This window comes from Simochromis diagramma, unplaced genomic scaffold (genome assembly GCF_900408965.1).
Source record: "Simochromis diagramma unplaced genomic scaffold, fSimDia1.1 OVJJ01000293.1, whole genome shotgun sequence".
Lineage (NCBI taxonomy): Eukaryota > Metazoa > Chordata > Actinopteri > Cichliformes > Cichlidae > Simochromis > Simochromis diagramma.
Genome location: NW_024386801.1, coordinates 25,542,741 through 25,563,972, shown reverse-complemented (window position 1 = coordinate 25,563,972; position 21,232 = coordinate 25,542,741). Strand labels below are relative to the sequence as shown.

The 21,232-nt window shown below is 41.9% G+C and overlaps 1 long non-coding RNA gene across 1 annotated transcript; it reads left to right on the top strand.

Annotated features, from left to right (window-relative positions):
- The first annotated feature begins 1,249 nt into the window (after positions 1–1,249).
- Positions 1,250–19,716, top strand: LOC120730414. The gene is made up of 3 exons (XR_005695105.1): positions 1,250–1,293; positions 10,514–10,517; positions 19,607–19,716. It is a non-coding gene; the product is annotated as an uncharacterized LOC120730414 (long non-coding RNA).
- Positions 19,717–21,232: the final 1,516 nt, after the last annotated feature.

Here is a 21,232-nt window from a genome sequence, read left to right as displayed (position 1 = left end):
GAGATCAGCAGCTCTGTGAAACAGCAAACTGAGGTCCTGTTAATGCTGATATATAGTGACAAAGTTACATGAGTGATTAATCCTTTTGTTTTTTTGTCTTTAACTTTATCAATAAAACAGCTGCAGCTTTCACTAACAGCACATGTGGTACTTCAACCTTTGTACTGTTTTCATCAGTTAATCTTGCAGTTAACATGTGAACATGTTGGATGATCTATCTGCTGTCACTGGGTGGTGCTGAGGTCTGAATCTGAGGGCAGCTCCTGAGAACAGAACCATCACAAACTGAAATATAAAGTTCCTCTCAAATATGAAATAAAGCTGATCCTTTTCTGTCCTCACACACTGAGGATCTGAAGCTCTTCTCTTACATTTTTTTTTCAGTTCTACAGTTTAATCCACAGTTACTGATTAATGAGGAATTACTGAAGTACAAGCTTAAAAAAATGGTGTTACTGTCTTTACACATGTGGAGACTGAAAACATGATGTTGTTTGCACATATGTAATAATCAGCTCTGCACAGGAGCTGCAGCAGGGTGCAGCCTGTTGCATTTACAGTATAATACTTGTAATAAAAGTACAGTAACGGTAATTATTGACTGAGCAGCCCGGACGTTTCTCTTGATTTCTTTAGTCGGGGTAAATTCATTCACCTGCAAGGATTAGCTAAAGAACGAATGGAAACAAGTTTCCCCGACAGTCGAGTGCTCATCTTAGCTAGCTAGGTCGCAGGAACTAGCTAAGGACGGTAGTTACGGATTAGCTTACAAACACGTTTAACTTACCGAAAAAGTGCAGCGGGGCCTCGGGTCCTTGAGGATAGACTTTAAAGTTCTGATGCTGGTCTATAAAGCTCTGAATGGTTTAGGACCAAAATACATCAATGACCTCCTGACCCAGTATGAACCTTCCAGATCCCTCAGGTCATCTGGATCCGGTTTTTTTATCAGTTCCCAGAGTCAGAACCAGACACGGACAAGCTGCATTCAGCTTTTATGCTCCATATATCTGAAACAAACTCCCAGAAAGCCTCAGATCAGCTGAAACACTCAGTTTATTTAAATCCAGGTTGAAGACTCACCCACCCAGCTGCATTTGAATAAAACACCAAATCCACACTTTTAAGCTTAAATTTCAAAACTTATATTTTAACTACTGATTTTATCTACTGTTTTTTTAATCAATTTTAAATCATGCTTTTTATTGTTTTTGTTTTTTAATGTCTCTGTAAAGCACTTTGAATCACCTTGTTGTTGAATTGTGCTATATAAATAAACTTGCCTTGCCTTCTGTCAGGTAGTCCAGTTTACTGAAGGACACCTCAGGCTGTCAGGTTAAAACTAGTGATGTGCGGATCAATACTGAAATATCGATTCCTCCGATACCAGTCATTTATGTTCTGGAATCCATTCTCACATTAAAATATCGATATTTTAGTAATTTAGGGTAAATTTGTAGTTTATCATTAACAGGAACACAGTGGAAAGAAACTATATCATTCGGATCATGTCTACATTGGAAGGAACTACTTCCTCTTCCACCTTTCGTAGTCATGTGCGAAATACGGCTGTATAAATGCCTCGCAGCCCCTTGGCGTGCGCACTCACAACAATGGCTGAGCATAAATGGAGTCATGTGCGGACGTATTTTACATCCACAAACAGCCGAGACGTGGTTTGCAATACATGTGACAAGAAAGTGAGGTGTTGTGGCAACACCACAAATTTGTCAAACATCACAGAGTAAATCATATCACAGAAAATGACGAGCGTATATTGAGGCGAACTGAAGAGGAGGAGTGGACATGGACAGGTGCTGCTAGGGCAAGACAGACGTCTCTCACGGAGTCCTTTAGTGCTGCAGGCGAGCAAGGTGTTCAAATAGCGCACAACTTCAGGTTTTTTATTTCTATATGATGAATTCTGCATTATTAAGTGATAAGAACAAGTAATCTGATGTCCTGTAATCATTATGACGCTATAACTTGAGATACAATAAAAGATACTTTGCACAAAAACTTTATTTATTGTATTGGTATTGGATCGGTATCATCAATACCACCCTGAATTTTACTTGGTATCGGATCGGAAAGGAAATCGCACATCACTAGTTAAAACAGTCGGTCGTGTTTTTGTAACGTAAACGCTGGCCCTCCTCTCAGAGCCTACGCTCTATCTGCTATTCCCGAACAGAGATACACAAGTTTCTCCGTGACTGCAGCTGCCAGTCAAAGCTGCTATGATGACGTTTCACCCCAATTTAACATCACCGCGGTAGGAATTAGAATCAAACTTATGGGGAAGGAGACCCCTTGGACATCAATCAGCGTGATGAGAACTATTGATAATAAAAGAAGGAATCTTTGGAAAAAATGTATCTGAGGAGAATTTATTTATTTTAGTCTGACCCCAGTCCCATCCGCTAACATGGAGGAGGCGGGGTTTATGACCCATACTGCAGCCAGACACCAGGGGGCGATAGTGACATTTTGGCTTCATTTTTGGGGAGCTGTCGCGTCATCCATGTTTTCTACAGTCATTGGTTACAACATTCATATTTTACTAACATATGGACCGGGTTAGTGCCGGGTCTAATATCCCACACCTCTGTCTTTGTGACAGAAAGCTGTCAACATGGTGGACGAACTGTGGCTAACTCACCTGCAGCAACACAGGTGAGTTAGCCTAACTCACCTGCTGCTCTTAGCAATGTTAACGTTAGCTCTGCGAATGAGACTGAGACACTGGGAGTCACGAGCCACACTCTGAATATGTTAACGTCATGCCCACCGCATGTTTGTGCATCGGTAAATTGCGTTTTTAATCAGAGAACACGAGTCACGCCCTGGCTTTGCCTGTCATGTGACTTCCTGTCGCTGCATGAGTCTGAAGCAGATGAACCACTGTTCACACTGCTCACATGCAGCGGCTTCCACTACATCGAGTGTATGTGTCTGTGTGTTGCGTGTGTGTGTGTGTGTGCGCGCGTGGATGTACCAGATCCCCCTCTATTGATACAGACACACTGGGCTGATCTCCACCATTATTCATGGGAAACGAGGAAGTTTGGAAGCTGTAGTGGTGTTGGTGGGGGCTGTAGTTATTGTTATTAGCCAAGTGGATAAATGTGTGGAACAACCATGCTCTCCTTTCATTTCTATTCTTTGTTCTGCTCCATGTTTTTTCTGCCTGCAGACTTCAAGGCTGGCGTTCTGTAGTGCTGCATTTGCTCGACAGGTAAACATCTCCGCTGTCTTTAAAGGTGACATTTTTTACAAAGGACGAGAAAGGAAAAGAAGAAAAAGACCTCCATGGCTTTGTCGACTCTAATTTTGTGGAGGTGTAATCTGTTTCCCCTAGATTTTTTTGTACATTCAAAGTGCCGCCTGCTGCTCTCAGAGCAGCGTTATCTCTGTGATAAGGGCCTGTGTTTAAAGGTGCCAGTATCAGCTAAATCTGCAGTCGTGGAAGAAAGAATAAGAGCATCCGTCACCCACGCGATGCATATCTGCTGGATAAGAGCTGAGCAAAGGGAAGCAATCAAGTGGGAGGAGCAGGAGAGTTGGAAGCGCTGCGCTCCAACAAGCGCACTAACTGCTCCGTTTGTCCAAATTAAGACCTGATTTGTCCACGACGGCCCGTCCCGCCTCATCCCTGGACCCCCAACCAGATTTTGCTCCACATGTTTATTTCCTCTTTGCGTCACTGAACGTAATGAAAATGCTCAGAGACTGAACTACAGTATATTCAGTGAGAGCGGAGGAGCGTTCTTCTTTTTTTATGCTGTGTGAAGTGCAGCTGTGAACATGATCAGTGACGACTCCTTTAAACCTATGTCACATTTAAAAACATGAACGCTGTTATTAAAATTCATATTTAGAGCAGCTCTGGTTCCCATTCATATTTAAAAACAGAGAGGCAGAAGTGAGGGGAGCAAAATCAGAGCAACCAAGTACAGATGTTTAGGACAGGATTGTCCTAAACATTGAAGACTGCATACGAGATGAGAGAGTAGAGGCTTCAGGCTCAGCCCCCCCCCCCCCCAAAAAATATGGAGATGGTCAGCTGTCCATTTGTCTCTGTGCATCTTCAGTTTGGTTTCTTTCTTCTCTCTCGCAGTCTGCAGAAAAAAAGGAAAGCCTCGGGCAACGTAAACCCTGCAGAAATGCACCTGTAGATGTTCAAAAAACATAACTCTGTTATTTTCTGCACCATTTAGCTGCTATGGCCACTTACGTTTAGCAGCTCCTGTAAACTTGTGGTAGACCACACAGCTCGCTACTGTTTTCCTGGGGTTCGATACGAAGACATTTCAGCAGCGCATTAGGGATTAAATATGTTTGCTTGGAGGCGCCGAGTTGCACCACTTATCAGTGTCACCTTCAGGCCCGATCCCTGACACAGGAACAATGAGGCCAGTACATCCTCCTGTGCCGGAGGATGTTTGTGTTAGAGACGTTGCCCGGCGTGCATGTTCACGCTGCTGCTGATGAGCTCTCTGCCAGTGTTCACGATTTACATAAATGATTATATCAGAGCATGTTCCTGCCTCAGCTCACAGGATGAGTTTGTTTAAATCACATGTCCATGGGGGGTCGTGGACCTGAAGCAACCCTGAAGTTTGACTGAGAGCGCATCATTGCACACAAACAGTGCACAGCCCCAGGCACACAAATCCGTCCCTAAATCAGTCAGAGGAAAATATGTCTCCATCATTTTTAATGCAGATATAAGGGAAGCTTATAGGGCAGACTCTGCATCAACAGCATGTTAAACATGAACATGTTGGTGATGAAGATACACTGTTTAACATGGGAGTCTATCAGCTTTGCAAAGGAAAGGTTGCTGGTTCGATTCCAACTGGAGATGATCATGTCCTTCATTTGGAAGGATATCCAACAGAAATCTGTGCCAAGGTCAAACATGCGGAGCGAGCCGCTGTGGTGCCCCCAAGAGGGAAACTAGCCTTAGCCTCTGCAGCAGTGTTGCCAACTCCTCAGTAAGGAAAATCGCTATTGGTTGTCCTAAAAGTCGCTAGAAGTCGCTAAATGACATCATCGCCTAATTTGCATAATTGGTCATGCTAATCTAATTGTAACCTATGTTGTTGGAGAGAGAAATAACATCGTGGAAGAGACATAAAGTGAGTAAGAAACGTCCTAAATGCATTTAGAGTTTATTTAGAACTACAAATTAAATTTCTTTTAGCAATTATTGTTTTTTAATGTCACAATTCCAACCCTGATCCTCTATCCGGGTTTGGACCGGCAAAAGTGACCCGAGATTGGCACTCTGGTGGAGTTACATTGTGTGTGTAAGTGTTTTTAAACCTTGTGATCCACAAAACAGCATAAGAGTAAAAGAAGAACTGACTGCAGTCAGTGCGGGAGCAGCGGCTTCGCTCATGCGCGATTCATTTGCAGTTTGGACGCACAGGTGTGAACGTCTCCTGCAGCGGGGGGAGGACTATCCTCCACCCGTGAGCGCTTTAGCACGGGTGAGGTGCCCACAGCAGCACCCGCTGCTTGTTGAGAGTAAGAGCAACACGCCCTTTCACATCAAAAAGTCGTCATAAATAAGTCTCCAATAACACCAGAAAAAGTCGCCAGATTTGTCGCTAGTCGCTTTTTGGAAAAAAAAGTCGCTAAGGGGTCTGAAAACTTGCTAAATATCCGGTTGTTCAGTGATGACGCGACGAATCCTACTTCCGGGCCTAAAGTAGTCTGCGTTTAATATGGCTTTTGTGTTGTTAACATGTTTAATGTTATGTATTTTCTTCTATTTGATCTCAAAAAGCTCCTAAAACAGTCAGTGATCACTGTTGACCTCCCTCGGCTTTTATTACCGCTAATCATTTATTTAAGCTCAGTTTTTAAAACCTTAGGATGTAGCTACAGCCCAGCCCATGCAGCAGTATATGAATGACTAACCTCGTATTGTGGATGGATTATCTCAGTTGTTCTCCTGGCTGAAGTTTGGTCCTTTTACAGCATCCTGCCATGAGATTACATTTGTTCCTGACCACCGAGAACACTCAAGTTAACTTTTATCGAGTGGGAAAAAAAGTTAGCTTGTTTATATTATGCTAACATAGCTGTGTCGCTAGCGGTCACGTAGCACATCATTATATACCAGCTAGCCAAACTTCAGTAACCCTACAAACGTCACTGCTGTTTTGTTGAGCTTGAAGAGTTTTCTTCTTCTTCGGCCATGTTCTCTTAATAATACACTCACTTGGTTGATTACTTTGCCCGTTTCTTTTATTGTTAGCAACACAGGAAGGGAATGAGATACATCATTGCTGCAGTTCGCGCCAACTGAACACACACACGGAACAGGAAGAGGAAATGAAAAAACAATCACCAAAGTAAAATCTCTTTCAAAATAAAATGACAATCAGAAAACGACAATCAGAAAAACGTCTCTCCCAACATAAAATAAATCAATATATTTACTCATGAGAACACAAATCTAACATGTTTAGTTTTCTGTCTTCATTTATGTTGGAAGTGATAACAGAGCTGTACGTTTTAATTTGTTTCCAAAACCCCGCAGTCAGGACATGCTATATTGTATTTAGATAGAAGCTAGCGAGCTAACTCCCTGCTAACTTCTAACTCCGTTAAATGTCATAAATTCCGTTTTCATGGATGCCTGGATGTTAAACTCAATTGTTACACCTGGTAGAGCAGAACGCTGATCATTTTATTAAAGATGAAAGACTTTAGACAGTTTTTCAACTCTCAGTAATGCCACAGTGATCATTTGATATATGGACCTGCAGCGGAGTTTAGGTCCAGACACGGCTAGTGACGTCAGACTGAACAATCGGATAGCGACAAAGTCGCTAAGTTGGCAACACTGGCTAGCTCCTGAGACCTAGCAGGCTAAGATGAGCACTCGGCTGTCGGGGAAACTTGTTTTGTAAAGTTCGTTTAGCTAATCCTTGCAGGTGAATAAATTTCCCCTGACTAAAGAGAAAGAGAAACACCCCGGGCTACTCAGTCACTAATTACCGTTACTGTACTTTTATTATGAGTATTATACTGTGAAAGCAACAGGCTGCACCCTGCTTCAGCTCCTGTGCAGAGCTGATTATTAAATATGTGCAAACAGCAGAATGTTTTCAGTCTCTTGCCACATCTGTAAAGACAGTAACACCAAATAAAAAAAAAAAAAGAAGAAGAAAAAAGCTTGTACTTCAGTAACTCCTCATTAATCAGTAACTATGGATTAAACTGTAGAACTGAAAAAATGTAAGAGAAGATCTTCAGATCCTCAGTGTGTGAGGACAGAAAAGAATCAGCTTTATTTCAGATTTGAGAGATAAACTTTATATTTCAGTTTGTGATGGTTCTGTTCTCTTTGTGATTACAGGAGCTGCCCTCAGATTCAGACCTCAGCACCACCCAGTGACAGCAGACAGATCATCCAACATGTTCACATGTTAACTGCAAGATTAACTGATGAAAACAGTACAAAGGTTGAAGTACCACATGTGCTGTCAGTGAAAGCTGCAGCTTTTTTATTGATAAAGTTAAAGACAAAAATTCAAAAGGATTAATCACCCGTGTAACTCTGTCACTATATATCAGCATTAACAGGGCCTCAGTTTGCTGTTTCAGAGAGCTGCTGATCTCAGACCTGCACAGTTTCTGTTTTAAACACTGAATGTACTCAGCTGCATGAAGCGCACATGAGATTTTCTCTGACACAATTACATAAAACTTGATGAAGGTCAAAGGTCGTCACTTGTATGTTTAATTACAAACTTCTCTTACAGTTTTTTGCTGATACTGTGTTATTTACCATAAAGTGATTCAGAGTTATTCATATCAGAGTATACTCTAATATCTTTATGTAAAAGTCCAGAGCCTCTGAGCAGGGGCGATTATAGCCAATTTTGGGGGGTGCTTCAGCCCAAAATGAATCAAAGCACCCCCAAAGATTTCTTACTGTTTTGACAATATTTGCTGTTTGTGTGACACACTACTAAAAATATAAAAAGCATACAGTACGTAATTGAGATGGAACATTTTAACAACAAAAGTCTAGATAACCCCCCCTCCCAAAGTGGTTTGTTCCAGCTCTCCCCTGCTCTGGCTCTAGCGCCGTTGCTGCCAGAACGCTGGTGGCTGAGACGCAGCGGAGCGGAGGTGTTAGTGCCTGGCTTAAAACAGGACATATTAGCTGCATTTAACCTTCAGTTACTCTTTATAAAGTTAGGTAGGAGTCAGACCATGTTTCTTTTTAGCTGAAAAGCATTACACCAGGTAACCTGCTGTGTTGAAAACATGTTTCCCGACTATGTTTGCTACCCTACAATCCGTCCTGCTCTGTAGTAAAATCAACGACATTTGACTGTCCTGTTGCTCCCATTTAAATGTATACAGCCTATTTAAAATCTAAAACTTAACATTGTCCGTAGCCTCGTGTTGTTACCACTGTCCTGTTTGAAATGTAATGAGAGACACTGGTTATTTTGTCCTATGTACATGTACCGATATTGAACCCAAGGTACTAACTAGCTAGCTGGCTGGGTGCCCATTAACCTTATAACTGTTGTGTGTGTGTGTGTGTTTGTGTACAGAGAGACAGCCAGGTTCATAATGGATATGAGGAAGTTTTTTCAAAAACAGGAGCCACATTCAGGTAAAAGTGTAAGCTCAAATGATCCATCAATAAAGGATAATGTTGGATAAGTGTTTCAATATTTATATCCTTTATTAGATGTACATGTGGTTTGGTTATTTGCCTTTTGGTTGAAAGTACACTGAGAGAGGACTTTTTTTTTTATTAGTGATCTTAATAGTATTTTTTTTTTATCTAATTGAATACAATGATTGTATGATTGTCAGTCCAAAGAAAGAGAGAGGAAAGAGGGGAACCTAAGGAGAAAGTATAGGGTCAGGAAGAACAAGGTAAGAAAACAGACAGTGAATACTAACAGGCAAAACAGAAACTGTTAAACTGGCAAAGAAAAAAAAACACAACAAATTTTACTCATACAATCTGGAAGTTGTGTTCTCCCTATATTAAAGCTGCTATAAAGAGTCTGCAAAACAAACTGGGTTGTCAGCTCTGGCACTGCAATAACCATATTGAGCTTCAGTCAGAGGAAGTCACGGTTGCCAAAAACTTTTTGAAGCTCAAGAGTGAGGCTGGTGCCATTCCAGATATGTTAACATTGTACAATCTTCTGGATAATCAGATCTTCCCCAAACTGAAAACTGTTATTCAGGTTGCCCTAACAAACCCAGTTAGCAGCTGTAGCTGTGAGAGGTCTTTTAGTGTCTTGAGTCAGCCCCATACCTGGCTGAGAAGGACCATGGGTCAAAGCAGACTCCAGCGCCTGGCTGTGAGGTCAGTTGAGAAAGAGATGCTTGAGAGACTTGACCACCAAAATGTGATAGACAGATATGCCAAACTCAAGGCGAGGCGACATAGGTTAAAAGAAAAGAAAAAATCTGCTGAGCCATAGGAGTATCTGCAGTAAAGATCTTTTCATACATTGTATACATTGTACCATAGGGCAAGGTGTCTCCATTTTTAAAATTTTTTAATAATATTTTGTACATTTCAAGGACCTTTCTATTTTTGGAGTGTATTTTTTATGTATCTGTATTGTATTATACATACACTTTAAAAGTGAATCTCTGTCCAAAAAATGCACTGTTTACTTTTTACTCACTATGAGCATCATTCATTATTCTCCCGGAGTAATTAAGGTTAGGATATGTTTTCTTTTTTTTTTTTATTCCAATCCATTCTTCTTTAGCAGCATTTAAATAACCTTAATCAGATTTGATGGTTTTGTTATAGACTTTTCAAAAAAGTGTTTTGCTTTTCTTTCACAAATGTGGGGATTAAATTGTGTTAAAATGTACAAAACAGTGATGTCATGTTTTGAGACGAGGACCCAGGAACAGAGAGACTTAATGAATTTAAGAATTTTATGATTTAATAAAGAAATGTGCAGACTTGCACAGAGAGGGTAAAATTATGACTGATAATGGAGATGAAGACAACAGACGATGAGGACAGGGAGGAACAGGGGTTTAAATGCACCAAAGAGACAGTCAGAGGGAACACGGGACAACGGGAGACATTTAAGGATGCAGGGACTGACAGAGACGGGGAAGAAGTCTCATTGCGACGAGTAAAGTTTACCTTGCCTGGATGGGCAGCTCTCTGGGTGCTCAGCACCCCCAAAGCTCTGATCCTAGAATCGCCCCTGCCTCTGAGGATTATTCAGGTATTTATAACATTACACAAAGCAAAGGTCTCCATCACAGTGTTCATGAAATTCTGGGTTTAGCCATCTTCTTGGGCAGGTCTACGGTGGAGCTCTGAAGATTTCCTTGTGAGGGAGCTGCTGGTGAAGATCATGAGGTCCTCCTTGATCCCACCACAAGCTTCAGTCTTTCTTAAATGAAGCCTCTCTGTGGGTCAACAGAACATCTTGCAGGGACATGCAAAGTTTCTCCAAACCTCTGGACTCAGGAAACCCAGCTTGGTCCTGATGGTCTCCCTCACTAGTTTCTCCCCAGGGTGAATGTAGCTGTTGATATAATATGGACTCTATTATTAAATGAAAATAACAAATTAGACTACACTACTGAAACCTTCTGCTATTTCTAAAGTTTCCATGTTACCAGGCTGTAGAGTGCTCTGAAGATTTAAACAGGTTTACATGCATTAAACTCACAGTCTTATGTTAAAATCTCAAAGGACAGCATTACATTTCTGATATTAACAGTAACTCTGGGCCTCTGTGGAGTGTGCAACTGATCTCATCGCTGTCTAAAAATGGATAACGAAAACTAGGAAGTGCTGAATCATTCAAAAATACAGACTATTAGAGTAACAGGTGTGTAGCATCACTAACTAGCTAGCAACAAGCCTCCAACACAGTGTGTATGCTAGCGGCTAATCTAGCAAACAAGTTAACAGAGTGATTTTAGATGTTGTAGAACTATAAAATGATAAACTGTGTGTCTTTTTATAATACTGACGTGGTTGTATTTACCTTAATTGAACGAGTCGTGGTAACCCCATTAGCAGATAAACTGGAGCAACTGGGCTACGTAAAAAGTGTAGAGGGAGGCGTTTGCGGTCACATCCAGCGGGTGTGTGGGCGGGAGTGGGACACGGTCGCTCCACCTGAAGTCACTACTGCGCAGACTCTGGCTCCAAAAGTGCAAGATGCGCAAATCTTACGTCACTTCCTTTATTTGCCAACATTTTTTTTTTTTTAACTTTATTTATCACATTTTAGACATACAGTCAAGTAAAACAGGGATCACATAAAATATGACATTGTGGTAGTACAATGAGGAACAGAAAGAGTGACAAGGACAGTGAGACAAAAGTGAGTACAAAAAATAAAATAAATTATCCTCTATTTGCCAACATTGCGACAGTTAATGTATTTGAGTGACATGGTTAGCGCCCAGTTAGCTCCTAGCATTTCTCAACAGCTCTGCTTCCTTTTCGACTGCCCGGGACATTTAAACAATGGATAATCCATATACAAACAAATTCATGCTTTTCTCCTCAACAGAGAGCGTTCCCGGATTGAACATCAGCGCCGTAAAATAAGAAGAATGGCACCGAATTACATACTTAATAATACTGACTTAGTAATGTGTCACGGGAAGATTCATCAGCCAGATGAAGTGTTTACTGACAATTGACAGTGATAGCGGACATCATCATCACTATTCCAACAATCCTCTCCACACAGACAAGCATAAACACACTCAACTATCACTAAATCAAATTAAACATGCATTTGTAATGACGCTACTTCAGTTTACAATAGGGTTCATTCGCTCGGTCAGAAGGTGGCGGTATCCTCGTACACTGGGGAGTAAACTGTCATTAAATGAAACAGAAGAAGAAGAAATTATCTGCACATGCGCAGTACGGATCGGGTAGACCCGATTAGTACAGTCCGATTTTGCACATGCGCAGTAAGGATCGGGGAGTCCTGATCCGTAACTATCTTTTTATTTTTCATTTTTTTCTACATTATATTGAATTGCTTCATTATTGCAAACATTTTAAGAGACATTTATTATTCTTAACAGATTCTCTGACCTGTAACTATCGTGAAATGCTTTGACTGGAAGTAGACACCTTTCGCGCATGCGTGGTATGGATCGGGTTTCTGGTACGGATCGGAAGGATAATTTGGCTTCATTTTTGCACAATGGCAGGAAGTGCTGTCGTGTCGTCCATGTTTTCTACAGACATTGGGACTGACTGATTCCTGGAGCCTCTGGTGGTCATCAGAGGAACTGCAGGTTTTGGCTTCATTTTTCAGCGCTTCTATAATTATTGTGTCATCTGAATAAAAACATCAGTGAATGTGATCCAGACCGAACCAACAGCCAATCACCGACACGATGAAGAAGAACTGACTGTTTGTTGTGTCTGTCTGCAAATATCTCAAAACTATGTCTGAAAAATCTTGTTTATTGTTCAGTTTCTGATGGATGAAGCCTCACTCACCCGGGGCTGTGATCTCTCACGTCAGCCAATGAAATCCACCTGTTTGATGCTGGAGACTTCTAACTCTTTAGCCTGTGCCCATGACGCTGTGTGGCTCGTGACTGAGCTACTCTTTGTAGTACCTGGAGTAACCTGGAATCTTTTACGAACATGTTACTCGTGAGTATTTATCCAATCTGCATTGTTACTAAACCACAAAAATTCAAAGGACAGACAGATTGACATCCTCATGTTAGAAATAAATTGGAAATAATCAGAAACATGAGATCTGCTTGTTAATAAAGCAAAAACATCAGAGGCTCATGGACGGTGGACTACACTGAGACTGAAACTGCCTTATAGCTATAATGTCTGAATATGAGTACTCAGCCTAATATTCAGTTCCTACTAAATAAACTAAAATTACTAACAGAATGAATACGCATGATTAAATATAGAATAATGAATTTGTCAGGGCCACGTCAGACTAAGAAATAAAACTCACATCAAAATGACACCTGTTCTTAATGTCTTGACAGACCATTAGCAGCAGGAAAGACACGAGCTCCAAATTAAGCATTTGTTTTGTAATAATGATGATATCTACCACATTCTGCACACAAACTTTTCACCTCTGCAGCTGGAAGATGAGCTGCTGCCTCATTCGCACTTGGTGGTTCAATAATCCTGAGAAACTGATGCTTTTATAGTGGAGAGAAGACAGGAAGTGAAGATAATGAGATGCATCTGTAATCCCTTGGTGGATTTAGGAGACTGAGGTTACGGTTCGCGGTCAGCTTGTTAAACCCACCGGTCAGATCCACCTGGGCGACTCTGCTGGCAGTTGGGGATTATAATAAATCCACTGGCCAATCAGTAGCCAGAATTATACACAGAAAACACACACCTTAGATCACATTAGCATGTCTTTGCACAGTGAGATGAAGAGGTGGAGACTGAACCTGAAGTGACACACACGTGGAGCCCGATGATAACTCTGTCATTCTGGTTCTTTGTTTATCAGAGATCTGCCTCTCTGATCCAGTCCTCCATCCACACACACTGATAGCAGTAATTCAGGGCGTCGCGTCCTTGGACACATAGAGCTGATGATCACACCTTCGACCTCGTCATTAGTGTGTGAACCGCTCCACTGATGATCAGACATTGATTCAGAGTGGATCCTGGCTACATCTACAGTGCATGATAACACTGTGGAAGTGGTGGAAGTGGAGGTCTGGCTAGGCTAAAGCAAACCTCAGCGGCTCTCTACTGTTAGTTTCATCCAAGCCACACAACAGAAAGTGTGTACTGAGGGCAGATTGGAGGTCACGGTGGTTATTGTCGCCTCTTCAGTGATGAAGTGTTATAATGAGGGTGGACAGGCATGCTAACCTCAGCAGAGAGCCTGCAAAACGTGTTGTTACATCTCTGCTCTGTTATCTTTCAGGCTCTGCTGGTTTCGGCTTCATTTCTCAGCCTCCACGGTTGATGCTTGGCCCCGCCTTATCCTGCTCGGGCTCACGTGTATGTCCCTGAACTTCCTGTTACTGAAGCCGCAGGGATGTTTTCTGCCGAGCAGAACGCTAACATTAAAATCTGCTGTGGGGCACTCACGTTTCCCGCAGACCTTTAATGCCTCTTACGTCCCCTTTCCTGGCAAACGACTCTTTGACGCAGCGCCTCTGAGGTACAACACAACAACTTATATTTACTGAGGGGGGTCTGCACCAAAACCCACTGCTGTGTGGGGCTTTACGCTCTTCTCCTCCCTCCCCTCTCCGTCCTCGGGCAGCAAGCCGCATCATAGCTCTGTTTCTGGGCTATTTCAGGAGAAGCAGCGTCATGTTACTGCACTTTTATTTCCCAGCAGCAGCCTTCAACAGGACACATGCTTTATTTGAGGCACACTGAGCGCTTAATAGGACACCGGGCACAGCGGGCTGGTAATCTGGCCCCGTGGCGGCATCACCCGGCTCAGATCACACCGATATCTGCAGCTGTCCTCACAGGCTGCTCAGCAGCACAGACACCACGTCAGAAGTCTTTAACACAGCTTGGAGTTTAATTTCACAGTGATTATCATCGAGCTGTGTTTTAAACAACACACTCCACAGTAAACACACACACACACATGCACACACACACACACTAACAGAGTCGTACGATTAAATTCACGCTCTGTCATGAGTAAGTTCAGTTTATTGTGCTGAACACAGAAAATTGAAATCATGTTAGCTTTATTTCACAGCCTCCAAAACAACAACATCATATACATACACACACACACACACACACACACACACACACACACACACACACACACCTATCTCACTTTTATAAAGGAGCATTTTAACTGTAAGACTTAAAGAGCTTCCAGTGTAAACCTGCTGATCATGGGCAGATTCCAAGGTCATCAGTTCAACAACTGTACTGAAGTACAAGTTATTCACATGTAAAAATAATATATAAAATATATAAAATAATAACTAAAATAAAACTGAATTGAATGACAGTAGACATGTTTATGTGAGTAAAGGTGAGGCTGTCAAGCACGGTGGTGGTAGCATCATGCCCTGGGCTGTAGCTGCAGAAAGTAGACGGGATAATAAAGAAGAAGGATTACCTCCAAATCCTTCAACTTCACCTGAAATCATGAGCTATCTGGGTGAACCTTGGACTCAGTCAGGTTCTCCAACAGGACAGTGACCCCAAACAGAGAACTGGTTTTGAATAAAGCAGGATAACATGAGCTTCTGGAATAGCCTTCCCAAAGCTCAGACCTCAAACCTATTGAAGATTTATGGAATCAGGTTAAAAGCCAGCTAACAGACATCTACCCAAGTAACAGCTGGAACTGTATTTCTCAGGCACTGCACTGGCTAAAGCTGTGCAAGCCAGATGTGAGCCAGGAGTTACAGCACATATGGACCAGATGTGGCATAAATGTCAGAAAACACCTGAAATGTGGTCAGTACCTGCAGCATCCAGACTCCCTGAGTCAGAGCCAAATGTGACCAGTAGAAACCTGTAGGTGTGCAGGTGTGGGCCACGATTGGTCCAAAGATTCATTCCTTTCTGCCTGTCGAGCTTCATTTGGGGGGTCTGAGCACATATTCTTTAATTTCAGCTACATTTCCATTTACAAAGATGCTCAGAGTGTCAGAGGGACAAAGTGTCTTTCATTTATTGCCTGGCGGCCTCGGTCTGTGGAACAAAGAGCAGGAACAACAGCGCATATGTGCAAACAGCTCGTTTACGGGCGCTGCTGCTCAATGAGCTGAACTGAAGCGTGACAAGCACGGCGAGGGGAGGTCAGCCGCTCGAGCTGAGCTGGGAGACAGCACATTTCTACGAGTAAGAAAAATAAAATCCTGAAACTGAGCACTGAACGTGAAGCCATGCAGGAAGAGCTGAACATTTAATTATTCACACGAAGCCACATGAGTCACATCATTAATGCCACTTCATGTTTTTCAGTGATGAAATGAAGAATGGCTCGCATTTATTCCTGTCATTCAGAAGTCTTTTATTGGATGACCCCCCCAAACCGCTACGCCACACCACATTGAACTGACGCAGACTTAGAAGCTGAGAAAACCTGCTGAAGCTCATAATGTTCACCATGTTCACAGCTTCTCCAACATTTACTCATCCAGCAGCAAAGTCCCAGGTTTGCAGATACGTGATTAGAAGTCAGAGACTGGACTGCATCCCTAATGGTGCAGTTCTATGGGCAGAAATCTGTGCCATCAGAAACTGAATTTGAATAAGTTAAATTTGAATTTGAATTGCTCAGATTGAATCTGAATTGTAACTTGAATAAATGCTTTTGAAAACTGAATTTGAATTAGTCTAATTTGAAATTGAATTTATGGTTTGAAAATGATCATCACTAAATTGAAATTGAATTTTATATTTTGAAAATGAATTGATTTGCTTTGAAACTGCATTTTATCCTTTAAAAATTCAGCTCTCGAATAATTTCAGTTTCACTTCTCACCATTCAGTTTCAGTTCTACAATTCAATTTCAGTTCCAAAATTCAGTTTTTTGGAACTTACATCCGGTTCCGGTTCAAGCGCAGATTAATAGAACTACGTTTTACTAGCGGACTGAAAGTGTTACCGACGGGAATCTACAGCGTCTTGAGCTGAATTAAGACTTCAGAAGTCATTCGTCATGTCGAATGACCAGCGGATAAACTCTCAGGTTGGTAATAAATGTATTACATGTATAAGAACAAGCGTCATGTTAACAAATGATAGCCGTAAGGTAACTTTTATGCTTATTGTAGCTGTTAGCTAAAAACGCTAATTTAGCGTAGTTTGCCCTGAATTCAGCTTTGACAACAAATATGATCGACTGTTTCTAGTAGAATTCCAAAGTTGTCATCTTGGACCCTCTCAGAGTACCCCCTCTGTATGCTTGCAGAGACCCCTACAGTAGGGAAACATGCAAAACGGTGTCCAAACCTTTGTATTTTAGCTTTATTTATGTCTTACACAGCATCCCAACTCTTTAGCTAACTTAATAACTTTAGCTAAAGTGAATAGTTAGTCTAATTCATTAGTGCAGCATTACTGGATCATCTCTGTTTGAAGTGATATAATGTGATATACAACTATCACTGAAACAGCAAACTTTGTAAATAAGCAAACAACACTTCTCATTCTTTAAACGTTTGGCCACAGCTGTAGATTACACTATCAGTGCTTGTTCACTCTTGACAATAATTACATTTCTAAATTTACTTTGTGCATTTACAGGTAAGCAATATCTAATATTTTATCTAAATGACTGCTTTGTCTTTGAAAAGGGTGAAGAGCCTGAGGCCGGTGACAGTCCAGTTCTACTCTAAGTACATCCTTACAGTGGCTCACAGGACAAGGCCACATTCCTGTCCTGCCAGAAGAGAAGAGAAACTTCAGAGTCTTCATGCAGTTCAACCACAGCTGTCATATTCCGTATGACAAGGGGCTCAAACTCCAGTCCTCGAGGGCCAGTGTCATGCAACTTTTCCATGCCCTCGAGGACTGGAGTTTGAGACCCCTGCCGTATGGTGTTCATGCTGTTTTCCACCCCACAGTTACAGCATGTCTGACTGCCTGTTCAGCATATGCAAAAATATATGAGTTTAAGCATGTGATGACTAAGGCCTTCCATTATGGTGTTTGTCATCACATGTCACAGACATCTGGATGATCATTTGGAATAAACAAAAAACTATAAACTTGTTACTTCATCTTATCTTTATTATTATTATTGTTCTTATTTTACATTGTTAGGCATTAGGTTTATTTGTAGTAGTCCTTTCCAACTTCTTTCCCTCTTCCATGTTACTGTGTCAGCTTGTCAGCATCTATTTGGGTTTGGAAGTGGAACAGAAAGTAAGGAAATCCAAAGTGCCATTAAAACCAGGAGATGTTCTTATATTTCAGAAGAAGGGATTAATTCAAAAGAAATGACCTCAATGCCATATTTTATTTAGGAACCCTAGAGAGCACTTTGCAAAATAACACATTCTTATAATTTCACCCTCAGATGAGCCAAGCTACGACTGTCAGGGAAGGTGATGTAGGTACAGAGCATATGAGAGTGGTTAAGTTTGTCTCTTGTCTAGATGAAGGCACAAGAGAGAGCACAAGAGATGGCAAGGCGTAGAGATTCAGTATCTTCAGTCTTCAGTGGACACTCCATTTCTGGCACAAAACACCTGTAAAAGATGGTCGATTTAGGAGGTGACCCGACAACTTCAGCCTGTCAAACATAGTAATGGAGCAGTGTGTTCAAAAAAAAAAAAAATCGAATTAAGCATGCACTCAGTACCCTAAGAATTATTATGGTAGTTAAACACAGTGATAGTTGTATATCATATTATATCACTTCAAACAGAGATGATCCAGTAATGCTGCACTAATGAATTAGACTAACTATTCACTTTAGCTAAAGTTATTAAGTTAGCTAAAGAGTTGGGATGCTGTGTAAGACATAAATAAAGCTAAAATACAAAGGTTTGGACACCGTTTTGCATGTTTCCCTACTGTAGGGGTCTCTGCAAGCATACAGAGCTCTGAGAGGGTCCAAGATGACAACTTTGGAATTCTACTAGAAACAGTCGATCATATTTGTTGTCAAAGCTGAATTCAGGGCAAACTACGCTAAATTAGCGTTTTTAGCTAACAGCTACAATAAGCATAAAAGTTACCTTACGGCTATCATTTGTTAACATGACGCTTGTTCTTATACATGTAATACATTTATTACCAACCTGAGAGTTTATCCGCTGGTCATTCGACATGACGAATGACTTCTGAAGTCTTAATTCAGCTCAAGACGCTGTATATTCCCGTCGGTAACACTTTCGGTCCGCTAGTAAAACGTAGTTCTATTAATCTGCGCTTGAACCGGAACCGGATGTAAGTTCCAAAAAACTGAATTTTGGAACTGAAATTGAATTGTAGAACTGAAACTGAATGGTGAGAAGTGAAACTGAAATTATTCGAGAGCTGAATTTTTAAAGGATAAAATGCAGTTTCAAAGCAAATCAATTCATTTTCAAAATATAAAATTCAATTTCAATTTAGTGATGATCATTTTCAAACCATAAATTCAATTTCAAATAAGACTAATTCAAATTCAGTTTTCAAAAGCATTTATTCACGTTACAATTCAGATTCAATCTGAGCAATTCAAATTCAAATTTAACTTATTCAAATTCAGTTTCTGATGTGTTACACCCCGGCCTAGGCAACCGGCGTGCAACTCAGGAAAAATAGAAATAAGGGAAAAAGGGCCCCCAAACTCACTGCTCTTAAGGAGGGCGAACTCATAAAAAAGACTAATACGGGCCTCCACAAAAATAATCCCAAGACGAAAGTATCGACAACTATTTTCTTTAAAGCAAAATACGATATTTATTTACATCACAACACAAGGCGCCAAACTATTTACAACGGGGGGGAAGATCGCGACCCTGACACACTGAAACACAGGGTTTAAATACCTAGAGGGAGCAATCAGGAAATGGACAACAAGAGGGAAACACAGCTGGGGCAACGCTTACACTGACGAGACAGGGACACGTAAATTGCACACTAAGATAACACAGACTTTCAAAGTAAAACAGGAAACACATAACAGTCATGCCAAAACAAAACGCCTAAAACAATACACTGCCAACGCCGAACCGTAACATACCCCCCACCCAAAAAAACAAACATTTAAAACATACAACCCCAACGAAAAATGTTTGTTCCATGTCCAGCCCATACGGCACCGGCCGCCGTCCCGCAGGCGACGCTGATGGCAGGTCGGGTCCTCCAGTGGAAACGGAAAACTGGAGCGGTCCCTCGGATCCCCCAGCGAAGACAAACGAAGGCTGGAGCGGTCCCTCGGACCCTCCAGGTAAGACAAACGAAGGCCGGAGCGGTCCCCCGGACCCTCCAGCGAAGGCGGATGAAGGCTGGAGCGGTTCCCCAGGCCCTCCAGCGAAGGCGGATGAAGGCTGGAGCAGTCCCTCGGACCCTCCAGCGAAGGCGGATGGCTGAAGCGAAGGCAGACGAAGCTGATGAAGGCTGGAGCGGTCCCACTGACCCTCCAGCAGACGACGAAGGCTGGAGCGGTCTTCGGACCCTCCAGCGAAGACAGACGGCTGAAGCGGTCCGCGGACCCTCCAGCGATCCCGGACGAGCCCCCATATGTTACACCCCGGCCTAGGCAACCGGCGTGCAACTCAGGAAAAATAGAAATAAGGGAAAAAGGGCCCCCAAGCTCACTGCTCTTAAGGAGGGCGAACTCATAAAAAAGACTAATACGGGCCTCCACAAAAATAATCCCAAAACGAAAGTATCGACAACTATTTCCTTTAAAGCAAAATACGATATTTATTTACATCACAACACAAGGCGCCAAACTATTTACAACGGGGGGGAAGATCGCGACCCTGACACACTGAAACACAGGGTTTAAATACCTAGAGGGAGCAATCAGGAAATGGACAACAAGAGGGAAACACAGCTGGGGCAACGCTTACACTGACGAGACAGGGACACGTAAATTGCACACTAAGATAACACAGACTTTCAAAGTAAAACAGGAAACACATAACAGTCACGCCAAAACAAAACGCCTAAAACAATACACTGCCAACGCCGAACCGTAACAGATGGGACAGATTTCTGCCCATACAGTTCCTCATTTAAATGAAGCCCATTCCAGACTTTCCATCAGTGTGAAACATCCAATGATCAGAGACTGCCATCAACTCCGGCTCTTTATTCTCACCATTGGTTTGTGCCAACACGACAGCCTCCTCCATTAGACCCAAACAAAGTGCGCATGGTTTGGTGCCTGATGTGGCTGTGTTAGTTTCTGCAGGGAGCTTTAATTCATTTGGGGATCTCATGGACTTAAAATGGAGTGCTCATGGAAGGAGAGGAAGAGTTACTCAAATCAAGGTACAGTGTAAAGTCTCTGTGTGGCTTCACTCAGTGTGCACAAAGGGCTCTGCAACATCACAATCTGGGTTTCATCAATTTTTTCATCAGATTTTTCAGTGTGTCTGTCTGTCATGCATTACTTTTGTGATTTGGTAAATGAAAAATGAAAGTGAATTACTTGATGTATTTCTGGATTTTGCAGAAACTTTGGCTGTCAGTCAGATTCTTTCCTTTGACTTTAATATCTGCAGCCTCCCACAGCATGCAGAAACTCCCCAGAGCAAGCATGCAGCACA